Raw genomic sequence first — 16991 nt, 5'->3', positions numbered from 1 at the left:
TTGAACCATAGACCATTCACATCACAGGAAATGACCAGATTCAGGGACACTTTTTTTTTTACCAGCACAGAAAAAGAAATATCTTTGTTCAGTTTACAGGTGCATGCTGTTGTTTTTGTGCAATAAATGTGCACCCCCCCCCTTTGCATGCACCAACAGCCTATAATCCCTCAAACTGCCTTTCTGTCAGGGATAGCATGGTTTTCCAAGTCATTGTGCACTATTTTTTTACCTGTGAAAATATGGTGCTTCCCACACAGAAAGCATTCAGTGCTATTCAGATTGCTGTGTAGGATGTGGTTGCTTGAGTGCCACAGTTTAATATAGTGGTGAGCCACAAGTTTTCCCCACTCTGCAGCATTTGTTGCATTTTAGTTTAAAATAACTCTTTAGTGACTGTACGGATCCAAACACATCTACTTAAACAGCACCCTGGTTATTTCTTATGCCCCCCCCAATGCATGGATTGGATTGTGAAGTATGAGGAGGCCCAGGTAAATATCCCCCCTCTGCCATGAAAATTGCTGCACAGCCTGGGCCAGTCACTCACTCTCAACCTAAACTACATCACAGAGTTGTTGTGAAGATAAAAAGGAGCTTGTGTATTACTTCAAGGTCCCCTTCTTGAAAGGAAGAATGTATTCTCATATTTTTAAATAATAAAATTTGCATTTATTTACTTTGAAGTAAGTCCCACTAGGTCTGTGGCGTCTGTTCCTGTGACATTGGAGCTTTATGTCTGTGTCTGCTGGTTGCTGCTGAATTCAATCAAACTGAATTTTACGCAGTTATTTGGGAGCAAGCCCTACAAATAGCAGCAAGACTTGCAGTGTGCATAGCACTGGGCTGTTGATCGCTAATCTGTGTGATGCTAAAGTACCCACCCGCTGTGTGTTCGTGCATGGCTGGATGGAAAAAGCCACTGCTTTGCACGGAAGTCGCTGCACAGGAAGGCTTCTGCACTTTTTTTTTTTTTGCAATAAGTTCCCAAGGACAGTCTCCACGCTGGATTTATGTCGGAAAAATTACGGGCGAGAATTTAGCAGCCGCATTAGGTATTATCAGTAGGTTGGCTGCGTAGACGCGAACCGGGAAGAAGCTGCTGGGGGCGCCTTTCCCCCGGCTTCGTCCGTCGAGCCGCTACTGCAACTGCAAGGGCGCGAAGCGTGCCTCGACTTTCAGAGCCGCTGCGGAGGACAGGCTACCGCAGCGACAACACCCTCCGGAGCCGAGCTCCCTTTCCCCCTTTCCTTTGCCTGGGCTCGCAAGGCTTGGCGGTCCACCGCTAGGCCCGGCGCTTGGCAGTTGCCATAGTAACTGCCGCGGCTGCTCGGGTCCCCCTCTTTAGCGCGGCGCGCGGCGATGGCCGCAGCCACGCGGCTTCTCGCGAGAGTTGGACTGCTAAGCAGGCGGAGCGAGGCAAGCTTGCTGGGTGAGCTCATCCCGGGCGCTGGAGAGGGAGCGAGCAGCGGCTCACGCAGAAGCAGCAGCAACTTTGTTGGGTGAGTTCTGGGGAGGGAAGCAGGGAGGCAGGTAGCTGAGGGAGGCTGGGCTGGGCAGCGGGGGGGACGACTTCAGACCCCCCCTCTTCCCCCCCCACCCCACCTTCCTCTGCTGCCCCCGAGTGCGGCTGAACCTGACGAAGACACGCGCGCGCGCACACACAAATATGCATGCACACATACAGTACATATTTCTAGTCTCCTCCGCATACTGACGGGGCAGCGGCGACACACAAACCAGGACCCCCCCCCCGTCCTCCAACCCAAGCCCCCCCCCAAATGACTCTGGTAGTCGCAGCGGGAGGGAGCTGAAAACCTGAATGAAACGGGTGGAGGCAACACGCCCCCTCTTTCCCCGCTCTAATCCCACTTCTCCGAAAACCTCTGCTCCTAAAGCGCCTTTCCCCTTCCCTTCCCCCTTCCCTTTGACTCCCGAGACCTTGAGTTTTCTGTGCTATTGATTCCCACCCCGCACCTTGCCAAAGTCCTGCTGCTGCATGATGGTCGCCCCCTCTGTCCCCCAATTCATTAAACCGAGAGCTTATCCTCCCCCCCCTCCTTCGATTCATTGGAGAGAGAAAGACTCTCTTTTCAGCGCCCCCTGCCCAAATATTTCCTATATCCCCGAGAAATGAGCTGCACGGAAAGTCTGCGAGCTTCGCCTGCAACTGACCAGCGAGATTCGGAGCTGACTTGCTCACCCTGCCCCCAGTTTAAACAAGGGGAAAAAAAGAAGCAGCGGCATTCACTTGGCTTTCCTTCTCTCTCTCCCCCCCCCGCCCCGCCTTCTGGTACTAATTGGATTCATCTCTTTTCCACCTCCCCCCCCTCCCAAAAAGAGAGAGAGAGAGAGAGTGCGGAAGGGAGAAGAGGACTCGTATTTCTCCCCAAACCTCTTGACCAAGTTGATTATTTTTCCTCTGGGTAGAACCGACAGGCGGTTGCTGTGGAAAGGTTTTCATCCTCTGTGTTCCTCCATCCTTTTTTTGGGTGGTTGGGGGAATGGGTCAAAAGAGTCAGCAGTTTTAGTTGTCAGCTTTGCTGTAGTTATTTTCTTCTGAACCAGTTTGGACACTGTGATAATTATTAGCTAATTCAAAGGTAATGCCGTTGGGGATAATCTGAATGTTTATAGTGTGGGAAAGGGAGTGGAAGAATGAAATGTAGTTTCTTTCCCGGTAGTTCAGATAAGTGAATAGGGAATGCTTTAAAACTGGATCTTGTAGAACAGGTAGCTTTGAACAGGTTTGTTTCTAAAATAAAAATAGACACACTTTTCCATTGTCTCCCGAGGCGGATGGTTGCCAACAAAATGGATTATAAGTGAAGTAAAACTACATTTTATTTTATGTTCTAAATGTTATATTTTTAGTAACAGTTCTGCCACATGGTATGGTTTTAAAATTAATGTATGCATATCTATTGGATAATCATGGATTATGTTTATTGCTGAGGAGTGCACTTGTCTGCATTGGGGGGGGGTATAGAACAGAAAATGCTTTTAGTAGGAAATTCTCCTTGTCTAACCTTGACTGCTGCTGTTCATTTTTTTCTGCTACAAATCCATACTTTTTTCCTGAATTCATTTTGTCCAGGATGATTTAAAAATCTGACTACTGATTCTTGGGTTTTTGGTGATTCTGCTAAGTGTGGGTCCTTGCAGTGTTACAATTTTCCTTTAGAGGTGTCAGGTTTCATTAGATTCCCAGTTTGTCTGTCTGGATGAATGAATATTGGTCCTTCCTCTTTAAATTTCGCCTTTCATGATGAAACTGACCTGGAACCTCCTCTTTTCCACTGCTGTGCACATTACATGTGGTGCATGTTCACTTTTACGGATTTAAATTGTAAACAAGCTTCATAAAGGATTTTCTTTTGGTGCTTCTTGTTGGTTGTGCAGTAGGTGTCTCCAATTTCATATAGAGTGGGGAGTATAGCAGTTTATTTTTGAGCAGTGCAGTTCAACAGTACAGCTCCTTGTTCTGCCTTTGAGGCATAAGGGAAAGTGGAATCTTAAGTTTCTGACAATAGTATTTATTGCAAAAGGTTTTCATTGCATTTATATTTCGCTACCTCCATTTCCTAAGTTGTCCTTCTGGCTAACTGTCCAGAGGTTAACCAGGTCCAACTTTACTATATTTTTAAAGTATTTTGAAGAAACGAGTACAGTGATGGTCAACCAGCAAGAGCCTTGTGCACACACTATTCTGTTTGAGGAGTCTTTCTTTTCCCTCTGCATAGTAAATGATCACCTGTTGGGGGAAGGAAGCAGTTGAAGAATATCCAGGAATCACTTTTCCTGATCATTTGTTTGTTGTGTACAAGGTCCATGAGCACTTATACATTTGTATGTGTGTTAAATATTGGTTGCCTGCAACCAGCAGCCTTAAGTTTTCAGTTACTCATCAAATTGTGCTTGCCTGAACATGTCTGTTCTTATACCCAATTGTGTTTTGCTGTGTTTATAGTTTGCCTTCTTGTTTTAACCAGTTTTTGCATAATGCAGTATAATGTCATTTAGATAGTATTCAAATTTTTGTTGAAGCATCTTGTCTCTTATGCTGCCTTTGAGAGTAAACTCCTTCAAGTCAGCTTACAATAGAGGTTGGGTTTACTTTGGGTCAGTTTACCTAAGCGGCTGAACAAAGTACTAAGTAGGTAATAGCTGTATCTTTTGTTTGAAATGTTGGTGATATTGGTGGTTCAATGAATTTTACTTCTGTGGTGGTGTTAGGTTTGAGCTTGGTATGTAGCATAGCTGTCAACTTTTCCCTTTTCTTGCGAGGAATCCTATTTGGAATAAGGGAATTTCCCTTAAAAAAAGAGAAACATTGACAGCTGTGGTATGTAGACATTTGTACTAGCAGTTGTAGATTTGAATTTGGGTTAAAGACATATAGTATGAATTGAAATAGCACGTGGCACTTCTTCTGCTATCCCAGCCCTATACACAGCTCTGCATATGTGGAAAGAGATACCCTCCCAACTTGGATGCAGAGCTTTGGGGAAGAGCAGGGTTGCAGAATCTCTTACATAGGATCCAGAATGGATTGGTGAACCTGTGGCTCTCTAGATACTTTTGGCAGATTGTCAGAGATTATGTAAATTTTAGTGTGAAAACATGTGGAGGGCTACAATTTCCCATCCCTTCCCTAGATAGAATCTAGGGGAGTATGACTGGACCTCCCACGTAATGGTCAAATGTATTATAGTGAAATACTAGAGCATTTATTTAAAATGTTTTGTTAAAACCAAGACTGTTACTTAAAAGCAACAACCCCACTTTCAAACAGTTTATGAGCCTACTTTGTATCTGATGTATACCACTAATATCTTAACTAGGTTGTATCAAGAATAATTATTATTTTTATTTTGAAACATGTTGGATCTTATCTTTATTCTCTTCTTACTATTCTGTATGTTCAACTAGGGATTCATTTTTTTGTACAGTACATGGAGAAGGACAAATTGAAAAGCTGGAAGACAGCCATTGTTTTGGACAACCTATAAACTCTGAAAGAGGGAGAGAGAGAGAGGATTGTGTCCCCCTTGAATTTCTTTTGTATCCATCCTCATTTATACAACCATAGTATGTCTCTTCAATGAGAGAAAGGGGCACAGATTTCTCCATAGCAATAGTATAGGCTTTACACCAAGGGACTTGCTGCTTAATATTCACTGCTTACAGGACATTCAGGATACCCCACTGGGATGCAGAAAAAGCTCCAGTGCTGCTTTAAAAAACGTAAATCCTGCAGGTTGATCGCTTGTCTAACAACTATTTTCTTACCACCACCTCTAAACTATTTCTAGTGAAAGTTGGGATTACTTTTGGTATGTCAGCAAAGTACTTTTTGGGTGTTATTTAGCTATTGCACCATGCCCCTGTTTATAGACGCATCTATCACTTAACTCCAGTATATACTTGGATGTACTGAATTTTTCGAATATATAACTGGTGATTCATATCTTGGGTTTTCCCCCTATTAACATCATTTCAGAAGTTTTATTTTTAATTCTTTAGAAATTTGGTATATAGTTTTGTAGTGTTTTGTAAATGTGTGTGTATGCTGGATTTCTTTTGATATTATGCTACTGTCAACTAGGGGGAAATGCCATGCTCCTTTGTATCTTAGGTAGGGGGAGATTCTATCACAGGGTTTGTTGGCTAATTTTCTATATCAATAGTTCAGTCTGTCATTTTTAAATCAGTTGAATTAATTCAATTTGAAAGGAACCTGAATGTGATGTTCCATGGCTCTTGGTAGATCTGGATATATTTTTTCTTTTACGAAGGGTAATTGTGTGTTAAATATCATCTTATAATCAGATGAAAATGTGCTGGATTGTTCTTAGTTTCATGTTTCCAGGGAGATATGACTCAGTGACTTTGCTTCCCAAGAATCTCTGTTAACGTAAGATTCCCCAGTTGATACATATTTATAAATTGTTGGCTTCATTTTGATTCTTATTTGAGATATAAAGCTGCTTTTTAAAAAGTAACTCCTTAGCGAATTGGACACCTGCAAGTGATAAAAAATAAACTTGGTGGTGATTGTTCATACTGTTAATTAATTATTTCAATAGCTATTTATTAGTACTAATTATGGGATCTTCTAGGTTGCTCTTATGATTTTAGTTCTCTACAATTGCATCATGGAATTAACTTTCTTCACTATCGTTGGTACTCATTTATTAATTTTCACAGATATTAAACAATAAAATAAAGATACAAAAATCAAACCACAATCTAACATTTGAACTTCTAATAAGGAATCCTACTATTTTACAAACTTTCTTTTGAGGTTCTTTAAACCTCAAGACTTCCTTCCACCCCCTTCTACTGATTCTTTACATCTTCTCTGCATTTTGTTTCCATTTTTATCCAATTGTTACTCCTTAACATTTTCTAGTTCCTTACTGCTTACAAGTACTCATTAGTTTTTGACAGCAAAGGGTTATGTAATGGTGAATCTTGTAAACATCTCATGTAACCCTGGAGCTTCCCAAATCACCTATTCAGGGTTACGTCCCTGGAATTAGATGGTGGAAAAGAAAGATAGAGCTGTGTTTCATCCACATATTAATGCTACCTCTGCTCAAACCATCAGTTGATTTCTCTCTGTGGTTTTACATACCTGTTGAAAAGCATGAGAACAAAGACAGAACTTTAGGGCTAGATGTCCAATTAACCCTAAATATCAATGGCCAAGGGATGGAACAAAAGTCTCCCAGCACCATATTCTGGGTTTTTAACCCCAGAAAGGGACCGTAGCCATTATCACACTGTGCCTCCAAGTCTCATCCTAGAGAGTCGCACCAGAAAGGTTATTATGGTCAATGGGATCAGAAGCTGTAAAAGGTCCAGAAGAATCAGTGGACTCACCCTCCCCCGGTCAAATTTTGTGGCATAAGTTATCTAATCCAAAATTCATTGGTTCAGGTTATAGTGGGGGGGGGGGAGATTGAGCAAGCAAACAGATTCTAACGAACAAGCTAAAATAATAGAAAAATCATACTAAAACACATGCAAAAGAACACATGAAATATAAAACATACATGCACACACGGCATGTATCTCAGGTTGCAAGGCTTTCCTGAATTGGAAAACTATTACAGTACTGCAAATTTAGCTGTATTCAACATGACAGGCAGTGGGTGTGAAGGCATTTTGATTTCTGCACAAATGCTGGGGAAAATGTGGTTTGGTTTCCATTTCAAAACAAGTTTTTCTTTAAGTGAAGATTTGATTTAATCCCCATGCTACCTGGAAATATATGTATATGCGGTGATCTTGTTGAGAAATCTAATTCTACCCACCAAACTATAATAAAAGTGGGCCACAACCATTAAGAAGGCTAATTTTTAATACACTTCTCTATTAAAGAGAACTCCCCCTCTCACCAAGAACCTAACTCTACAAACCTGACTAGGCTACTTCTCAGGTTTGATGAGGCTAATTATCCTTCTTCCACTCATCTTAAAAGTCCTTAATGATATTAAGAATAATGAAGAGAGCTGTAGATTGAAACATGTTTGGATCTGATATGTTTCCATTAATGCTTGATACCCAGTTCTTGAAAAATGTTCTCATCACTTAACTGTCATCACTGACAGTGTACCGCTTTAATTTCTGATTAATATAAATGATAGTTGTATGACTGTAGCTGGATGGGAAAACCCATGCTTTACATGCAAAAGATCCCAGGTTCAGTCACTGGGATCTCCACTTAAGGGTGGGAATTATTCTTCTGATCTGAAACTCTAGAGAGCAGTTGCTTATCATTATGATAATACTACAGTGATACCTCGGGTTAAGAACTTAATTTGTTCCAGAGGTCCATTCTTAACCTGAAACTGTTCTTAACCTGAAGCACCACTTTAGCTAATGGGGCCTCCTGCTGCTGCTACGCTGCCAAGAGCACAATTTCTGTTCTCATCCTGAAGCAAAGTTCTTAACCCAAGGTGCTATTTCTGGGTTAGTGGAGTCTGTAACCTGATTTTACACCAGGAAATAAACTGACTGGCGGGCCGCATTAGGCCCCCAAAACAGACTTTGAATGTGCCTGCTCTAAGTCTGTTTCATAATCTGCTGAAAAATGATATAAGGAATATAAAATTAATTAAAATAAAACATTTTATGTTTTCCATTTTCAAATGTAGGCAAAACTGATAAAAAGCTTAGAGAGGGATTTCCCCCTGTAGCTTAACCACCCAAAATACTTATCTGTGCTGCTATTGCTCAGTAATTGTGAATTGATGGCATTGTTAAGGGGCGTTGCTGAGAGGGTGCACATGGGAATGGTGCCAATATTTAAAGAATGTAGGGCCAGATTTTTTTACTCCAAAGCTAGTTTGGACCAGGAGCACCAGTGCTGTTTTAAGCACCCATGCTTGGTGGGAGACCGATGGCTGTGATCTGTCTCATTTTGAGTCTCCAAGGCAACTTTCTCAACCTAGGGCCCTCTGGATGATTTGCACAACAACTGCTGTTAGCCCCAGTGAGCATGGCAAGGAATGACAGGAGGGCACCAGGTTGGGGAAGGCTGCTCTAAGGTGTGAGCCCTTTCTCCTCCCAGTAGACAAGACTTGTGCTTCTGAAGGCATGGAACTTGCTTGGTCCAAGGGTAGGTGGAAGGTTTGCACCAGTATTGCTTGATGTTTTCCAAGTGTACCTGGAATAGCAAGATGATGACGACTGATTTACCAAATAATGAGCTGTCTGGGCAATAGCTGCCTGAGCTGCAAGCCACTATCAATAGATCTTCTTTTTAGTGATGCAGAACTCTAATTTTGTTTTCTTTTAAAGAGTAAGCCATTGATGCAGCAGTACTCTCACTTCTGCCATTACTACTGGGAAGTATTTAGTACTGGTGAAGTGGATTGTGTTGATGTAAGTGTGCATCCTATGGGATTTAGACCTTTCTTTAAAGGGATTCCTGGCACTTACAATTATAATTTTCATTCTAGGTTGCCTTGACTGTTGGAAAGATTGACCTTTTGGCTTATCTGCACCTCTGTGGTGTTTTGTTGGAGAAAGAGCAGATTTTGTGATGCAGTGCTCACTGTTTCAACAATATTTTACAGGTGGTAGCGCATAATAGCAGCTCTTGGCTGTGCTTTCGTACGTGGGTGTTTCATGCCTGTTCTTGCAGTTAAGGGCTATAATATTAAACACAAGCAGGGCTTGTTTTTGTATGCATTCTGTGATGCAAGACATGCATTGGAATTGGTTGGTGCACCTGCGTGGGTCTGTTGATGATAAAAGGTGTGTAACAGTTTTGCTGCTGAGGCCTCTTCAAAAAAATGTGCTCAGAAATTGACATTGATTAAAATAACAACTTAGATTTAATCTATCCCATTGCTTACAATCATTGTTAATGGTTGAAGATATTACTATATATTCCATCACGGTGTTCCGCTGCCCCAGAAGCGGTTTGGTCATGCTGGCTATATGACCCGGAATGCCGCCTGTGGACAAATGCTGGCTCCCTTGGCCTGAAAGTGAGATGAGCGCTGCCACCCCATCCAGGGGTCCTTTACTTTTATTACTATATAAAATGAGCCCTAATTGGACAAAGCAAAGTAAATTACATGGAGTATCATAGAAAGGGTAAAAAAAAAAAGTTGAAGGCTTACTAATAGTATTTACACATTCCTTTCCACTGATGTCACATTCCATGTTTCGCTAGAAGCATTGGGGGAGGGGAATGGTACATTTGTGTCTCTATATCAGCCTTTCTCATCCTGTGGGTCCCCAGATGTTGTTGAACTACAACTCCCATCACCCCTAGCTAGCAAGGCCAGAGCTCAGGGATGATGGGAATTGTAGTCCAACAACATCTGGGAACCCACAGGTTGAGAACCGCTGCTCTATATGAAGGGAGTACCGCTCTAATGAAGCTCATTGCAATTCTTATATAAGTGTGAGCTCTTCCCCCAGCAGTCAAATACTGGCATTGTGGTATCCCCGTACAACAGGGGAGAGGGAATCTGTGGTCCTCCAGATGTCATACCCCAGCTCCCATCAGCTCCAGCTAGCATGTCCAATGGCCAGGGATGTTGGGAATTGTGGTTCAGCAGCTTAAAGACCACAGGTTCCATACCCCTGCAATGGAGCTTTTCCTCCCTTCTCCTTTCCAGTATTATGCCATAGTAGTCTGTTCAACAGACATACCCAACTGACCCTTGGAAATGATGTCCTTGTTTTATCTATTTGTCACTGTGTTAACTGATGTGCAGAATTCCTTGCCAAAGGGCATCAGTGTAGTCTGTGACACGAATTGAATATATTCTGTTCCCTTGATGATGCTACAACATAATGCATTGCTTTGCTACCAGAGCTGTAGTAATAAGCTAGGATATGATTTATATGATTGCTGGGTGACTAGAACTTGCTGATACATGCAAGTTATTCAACACCAGTACAAACTTTTTCAAGTTGTAAAGGTATAATTCACAGTGTTCATAATAACCTGTTGCCCAGAACCTGAGCTCAGTGTAAAACACACGTCTCACACGAAAGAAATACAGGTTAAAAAGCCCATATAATGCTACATGAAAACTCAGTTTGCATATTTCCTTAAACCATAGTTAAAATAAACTATGGTTTAATGTGCAACAGCTGCTAAAATCCTGGGCGCTTGACTCCTTATCTACTCCTTCTGTTGCAGCTGTGCTGTCTGTTCTTTCCAAACAAACCATGAGCAGAAGACAAGGGTTCATCTTGACTTGTTTCTTGTGAGTTTATCTGGGAGAAATAAACACGACAAGTCAGACTATTGCTCTTTCCCTGGGAGTGTGGGAAGTTTAGGGGGAAAGTGAAGTGCCTTGGCTTTCAGCAGTGTGCATCAGCATGTTGCTCATTCACATTAAACTGTAGCTTATTTTAATTGTGGTTTAATGTCCCGTGCAAATTGCTAGTTTGTATATCCCCCCACTCCTTGGTAACTTGGCAGAAATTACACAATCACTGCATGTATTTTAAACTCAATGAAACCTACTTCTGAGTAGATATTAATTTTTTTTTAATTTCATAAAATTTATATACCACTTGATTGTAGAAAAAACCTCAAAGCAGTTTACAATATGATGGTGCTGTAAAATATCAAGCCACAGATTGGATGAAATTTAGCTATTTTTTGTGAAAAGTTTTATCTCCTTGTGTAAAGGCACATAACCTTCATAATGCACTATTCAGAAAAAAGTTACCACATGCATGTATTCTGGCATACCTTAATGTCTGGTACAGAGGAGCTCCTGTACTATATTGGAGACACAAAAGTCGTGGGACTAATTTCCTGGGGATTAAGTTGAATTGAATTGTCAAGTGTTGGGCTTTTCATTCATTCTGGAGAGTCAGCCTGTACAACACTTTTACTTCATTAATAAATTGGAATGAAAACACTTAAAAAATTAGTCCAGTATTGATGATGTCGTTTTATGAATTATTTCCAGCAATACAAATTATTTCCAGCATGTATTGTGAATGCTACCACCAATCAGTATCCACATCTTTGTGTTCAATGAGGGTTGTATTAAATACTGTGAGATGAGTAGTTGCATCCAGTTAGCTTGCAAATCTCCTCCTGATTACTTGCTTTTGATAAATGGTGAGATTAGAGCCAGCTGGGGGCCTATTGTACATAAATACTTCCTCAATTTGTTGCAGTTTAAATGCCATTAGCATAACATTAGTAAAAACCCATTCAGAAAGGATTTTGTGAGAACTGTTCTGTTCTAGATATTGACCACTGGTGTCTTATGGAAGTCATGTCTTACTGTTATCATTATCTCCCTATATTCTTACCCAGTTTGATACTGCAAGTGCTGTTGCTTTACTTGCTTATGTAGCCAGAACAACAGTAGCCACACAGAAGGAGGTATCATTAGGCTGGGAGTATCTTGAGATTTGCAAAAGTACAAAAACACTTTTGGCATATTTTCCTCCCCATCACTTTTTTAAAAAATAAACAAAAAGTCCTTGGAGTGTGCAGCATGTTCAGTGGGCAGAGAATATTGATTAACGTGTGTGTGTGTTAAACCTAGACCTGGAAGGGTGAGATTTGACATTAGTACCAGCATTTTGTAGATTCTTGGAGAGAGGGTGAAGGCAGAGATAACTATGTAGGGCTTTGCATTGGATGAAGGACTTAAGTATTAGCAAAAATCTGTTTTAAGCTGGACTGGGCATTCAAATTCTCTTTCCCTCTGGACTTGTACTAATCTCACTGTGGAACTGTGGAAATGAGTGTAGACTGGAATTCCTCCCTGGACATGGTTTATTTTTCCATTTTCTGTTTGTTCATTATTATATATGCAGAAAATAAGTAATATATTGTCTAGAAAAAGAAAATGAGAAGGTGTGGGACTGGAGGTCCCTAACGAGGAGCATCTCATGTTGCAACAATTTGTTCCAGGTATCACTTGTTCCTTTGTATTACTAAAGGGCAGGTTGCAGGAAGGCACCAGCAATGTACCTGCAGAACTCCAAGTGAATGTTGGCATTGATTCCCACAGCACCACTTAAAAAGAAGTGAATAATTAAACGTGTCGTAATAATAAATAGTCCACCTTTCATTTTGCCTAGCAGTGGGGTAATGCAGATGTGTGCTCTATCCTATTGCAGCATTGTATGCACACTGCCAGGCCTGTCTTAGGCTGTATTTGCAAGCAGAGTCTTGTGCTGAACTTCATGTCCAAGACAGCAGGGCACCTGCCTTGCCAAGACTCATTAAGAACCTCACTGAGGGGGCAGATTTATGACTTCAAGGGCAGCATTTTCCCTCTGCTAATTTCAGGCATATGTTTTTAGAAGTCATTTGTGTGTTTGGATTCTGCTTTTGTGTTTAAGTAGCACATGGGTAGGCAAACTAAGGCCCGGATCCGGCCCAATCGCCTTCTAAATCGGGCCTGTGGACGGTCCAGGAATCAGCGTGTTTTTACATGAGTAGAATGTGTCCTTTTATTTAAAATGCATGTCTGGGTTATTTGTGGGGCATAGGAATTCGTTCATTTCCCCCCCTTCAAAATATAGTCCTGCCCCACAGAAAGTCTGAGGGACAGTGGACCGGCCCCCTGCTGAAAAAGTTTGCTGACCCCTGAAGTAGCATCTTAAAGATTGTCGCAACAGATGTAACTTCCAAGTCACTAGCTTCTCTAATTCCCAGACTTCAGTCTAACAGAATCTTCTCAGGTTTGGACTTCTGTCAGGTTAGCACAGGGCTGAATATGAATAGTGGAGCTTATGTACAACTAGTTTATTATCTGTGTTGCTGATAAAGTGTGCACAGATCCATACTGTTTTCCTGATTTAAACTTCTTTGGAGTAACAGAAGTGTTGCAAAGGTCAAATGAGCCAAATGCCTAGTGTATTTGAGGTGCCAGAACAGAGAAAACACTATGCTCATATTTATTATCTTACCTTGTTACACATCCTTGAATCTTGCCTTCCTGCAATGTACCTTCAGACTCTGACAGTTAAGTCCAGTCACGTATGACTCTGGGGTTGTGGTGCTCATCTCGCTTTACTGGCTGAGGGAGCCGATGTTTGTCTGCAGACAGTTTTTCCAGGTCATGTGGCCAGCATGACTAAGCCGCTTCTGGCAAAACCAGAACAGTGCACGGAAACGCTGTTTACCTTCCTCCCAGAGCGGTACCTATTTATCTACTTGTACTGGTGTGTTTTTGAACTGCTAGGTTGGCAGGAGCTGGGACTGAACAACAGGAGCTCACCCTGTCATGGGGATTCAAACTGCCAACCTTCTGATTGGCAAACCCAGAGACTTAGTGGTTTAGACCACAGTGCCACCCCCGTCCTAGCAATGTATCCTACTTGCCTGTAAAATAACGTTCCCATTAGTGACACATAAAGAAAAGTAGGAAAACTATTTGTTTCACAATTAGTTAAAACAGTGAAAGGTGGGCTGCTCCACAACCATGCCACATTGCAATTGGTTCCCTGTTTCTCTGGTTTCTTGCAGAAACTGGAGTCCTTTCCAAGAATTATTTGAGAGAGTTCAGAATGACAAGGCTCAGTGAAGTACAGTGGAACCTCGTTTGTTGAATGCTTCGGAAGCCGAACAATTCGAAACCCGAACGCCGACAACCTGGAAGTGAATGCTTCCGTTTTCCGTTTTCGAAAGTCTTCCAAGACGCGTTTCTCCATTTTTAAAAAGGAATTTGCAATTGTGCCTCAGTTGTCGAATGTTTCGGAAGTCGAACCGTCTTCTGGAATGGATTACGTTCAACAACTGAGGATCCACTGTTCCCCTTCAGCCCTGGTTTCTCCAGCCCTTCCCCCCCAAACCTACCATTACTAATGGTGTCAGGAAGGGTAGGGTAGAGGATTTCAGCCAGAGATACTATATTTTTAAAGGCCTGGATGCTAGAGGGAATTTCCATTGTTGCTGGGGGAGCCTGGGAAATAGAGTTCTCAATATCCTCTTTGTTGCTGGAGTGGGAGGCATTGGTGACACAGCCTCTCATATTCCCTGGTAGTAATGGCCACCTGGGTCTCTTGATGGCCACCTGGGTCTCAAACATTACCTCTACTTGTAAAGATAGTCAAAACAAAAAAAATTCCTTCCAGTAGCACCTTAAAGACCAACTAAGTTAGTTCTTGGTATGAGCTTTCGTGTGCATGCACACTTCGAAAGCTCATACCAAGAACTAACTTAGTTGGTCTTTAAGGTGCTACTGGAAGGAATTTTTTTTTGTTTTGACTATGGCAGACCAACACGGCTACCTATCTGTAACTGTAAAGATAGTATTTCTACAGTATTCCCTGCCATTGGCCCCTCCTTTTTTTGCAATGACACTTTTTGAGAAAGGGGAGAGACAGGTGGCAGGAAGGACTTGTTGATGCTGGGGTGAGCCTGTTATGAGCCATTTTTGAAATTGGGCAGGATTTGGGCCCTGCCCATGAAGGATAGTTTTCTGATCTGGGGTAATTCATTTCTGATCTTCTTCCCAGTTCTTAAATTTATCACCCTTACTGCTTAACATGTGTGCTCTTCAGGCACTACTGGTTTAAATACTGTCAGAACTGTACCATGTGCTGCAGAAGCAATCCTGGTGTTATTGTGTTGTGTATTTTATTGGTGATTCTTCTGGACTGAAAGGAAATACAAAAATAATATATCATATACTGCACTTATACTGCCTTATTTATTTATATAAACTAGGGCTTGCAATTTGATTCTGGCAGGCACATGTAGGCCTTACTTCGTCTCCTTGTAGACCTTTCTTTAGCTACTTCTTTAGTTATAGAATAAGAGTAGCAGGTAGTCCCTTGCGTGGTTGGAAAATGAACAAAACAGGAAGCAATGAAGAGGTTTGATGCATTTGTGTTTGGAAGTTCTTATGGTGTGTCTCATGGAGGATGTCCAAAAGAAGGTTTGATCATCTAGTGGATAGATGTGTTATATTTTGTGCATCAATATTTATATTGCTGTAATTGCACATAAAGCTTTTATTTGTTTGACACTTTCTGCTATTGATTTTGTTAGAACAGTTGGAGCAGTGCAAATTAGTTTACTACTGTAAACACTCCAGTTGTGTTCAGAGCACATTCATTATTCATATCCTACTCAAACATTCCTCTTATTTACTGTGATAGGCTGCCAACTTTCAAAAGTTAGAGACGTGTACATTTGTGACTTGGTCCTCTGGCTTCTCACATATATTCTATTGTCTTTGAATCCAAGTTATCAGACTGTTTCTTTTCAGACTAACACTTTAAAAATATTTTCAATGCAGCTCTAAAAAAGTTACTGGTGAAGAAATGTGGCCTTTGGGCTGAAAACGTTTCCCCACTCTGGGTTAGAGATTATGGCTTGCATTTGTTGAAGACCTGGATTCAAGAGTTCCTAAATGTTGGCTGGTCTTTGTAATCAGCCAAAATTTATACTTGCCAGGACTTTGTCCCAGAATGGTGAGATCGAGGCACTTGTATGTGATCAGTATGATGTCAAAGTTAATATATCCCTTCCAAGCCATAGGCAGAATGTTTGGGACCTTCTGTGCCACCCTATGCTTGAAAGCACACTGAGGAACAATATTATAATCTCCTGCTAAGCTTGGAGTTGAGGAAGGAGTCTCTGCTCTAAAGGTACAGAAACCCTTCTAGGGAAGATCTTGAACGGGGTCAACTTAGTGTCTTAGAGCCTGCACCCACCAGCACTCTCATCTGTTAACCAGACAGATTAAACTTTTTGATCCAAGGGGGCTTGACTGTTAACTAACCCCGCACTAATCTCACAAGCAAATGGGCCAATAACAGGCCTTATAAAACCTTCCCCTCCAAATCAGCTCCACAGTATGAGCAACTATTTGCTTCAGTAGCAATGCAAACTCCTTGCCTCATTGCTCTCATTGCCTATTTAACCTAGTACCAGTGATGTGGGTTTTCCAGGAATATTTGAATTGGAAAATCATCTGGAAATTTGCATAGGATAACTTGCATCAGAAAACTTTCTGATGCCCTAGAGCAGGGATTCTCAAACTTTTTTACCACCTAGGGCCAACTTGAGATGGTTGAAAATTACCGTACTGAGGACCACCAGTCACAAAGTGGTGGTGCAGGGGTAGAACCAATCATAGAATGGAAACAGATGGAGTCAGAATTTGGCATAATCAGCTGGAAATTGCTGACATCCATATCTACTGATATCTAAATTCTTTGCCTCAAAATTTTCATTGTGGAAGGAGTTCTATAGTTTCCCAGAATCTCAGTACAGTGGTACCTTGGGTTACATATACTTCAGGTTACATACACTTCAGGTTACAGACTCCGCTAACCCAGAAATACTACCTCGGGTTAAGAACTTTGCTTCAGGATGAGAACAGAAATTGTGCTCTGGCAGCGCAGCAGCAGCAGGAGGCCCCATTAGCTAAAGTGGTGCTTCAGGTTAAGAACAGTTTCAGGTTAAGAATGGACCTCTGGAACGAATTAAGTACGTTACCAGAGGTACCACTGTACAGTTCTTA

At 41.6% G+C, this 16991-nt stretch overlaps 1 protein-coding gene across 7 annotated transcripts in view; it reads left to right on the top strand.

The window, feature by feature from the left end:
- The first annotated feature begins 1376 nt into the window (after nucleotides 1-1376).
- SIPA1L1 (signal induced proliferation associated 1 like 1) overlaps nucleotides 1377-16991 on the top strand; it is a 165403-nt gene continuing 149788 nt past the window's right edge. For 3 of the 7 annotated variants that reach the window (XM_081889538.1, XM_081889540.1, XM_081889536.1), the window contains exon 1: nucleotides 1378-1502. The gene's annotated coding sequence lies outside the window, so the exon portion shown is untranslated. Of the gene's footprint in view, nucleotides 1503-2415; nucleotides 2604-16991 lie in introns of those variants that run through there. The other 4 variants (XM_081889542.1, XM_081889541.1, XM_081889539.1 and 1 more) reach the window with 3 other exon arrangements.

The sequence above is a fragment of the Podarcis melisellensis genome, assembly GCF_964234715.1.
Source record: "Podarcis melisellensis genome assembly, chromosome: 1".
NCBI classification, from domain to species: Eukaryota; Metazoa; Chordata; class Lepidosauria; order Squamata; family Lacertidae; genus Podarcis; species Podarcis melisellensis.
The sequence above is the reverse complement of the archived record's forward strand: the minus strand, read 5'-3'. Positions and strand labels throughout refer to the sequence as shown.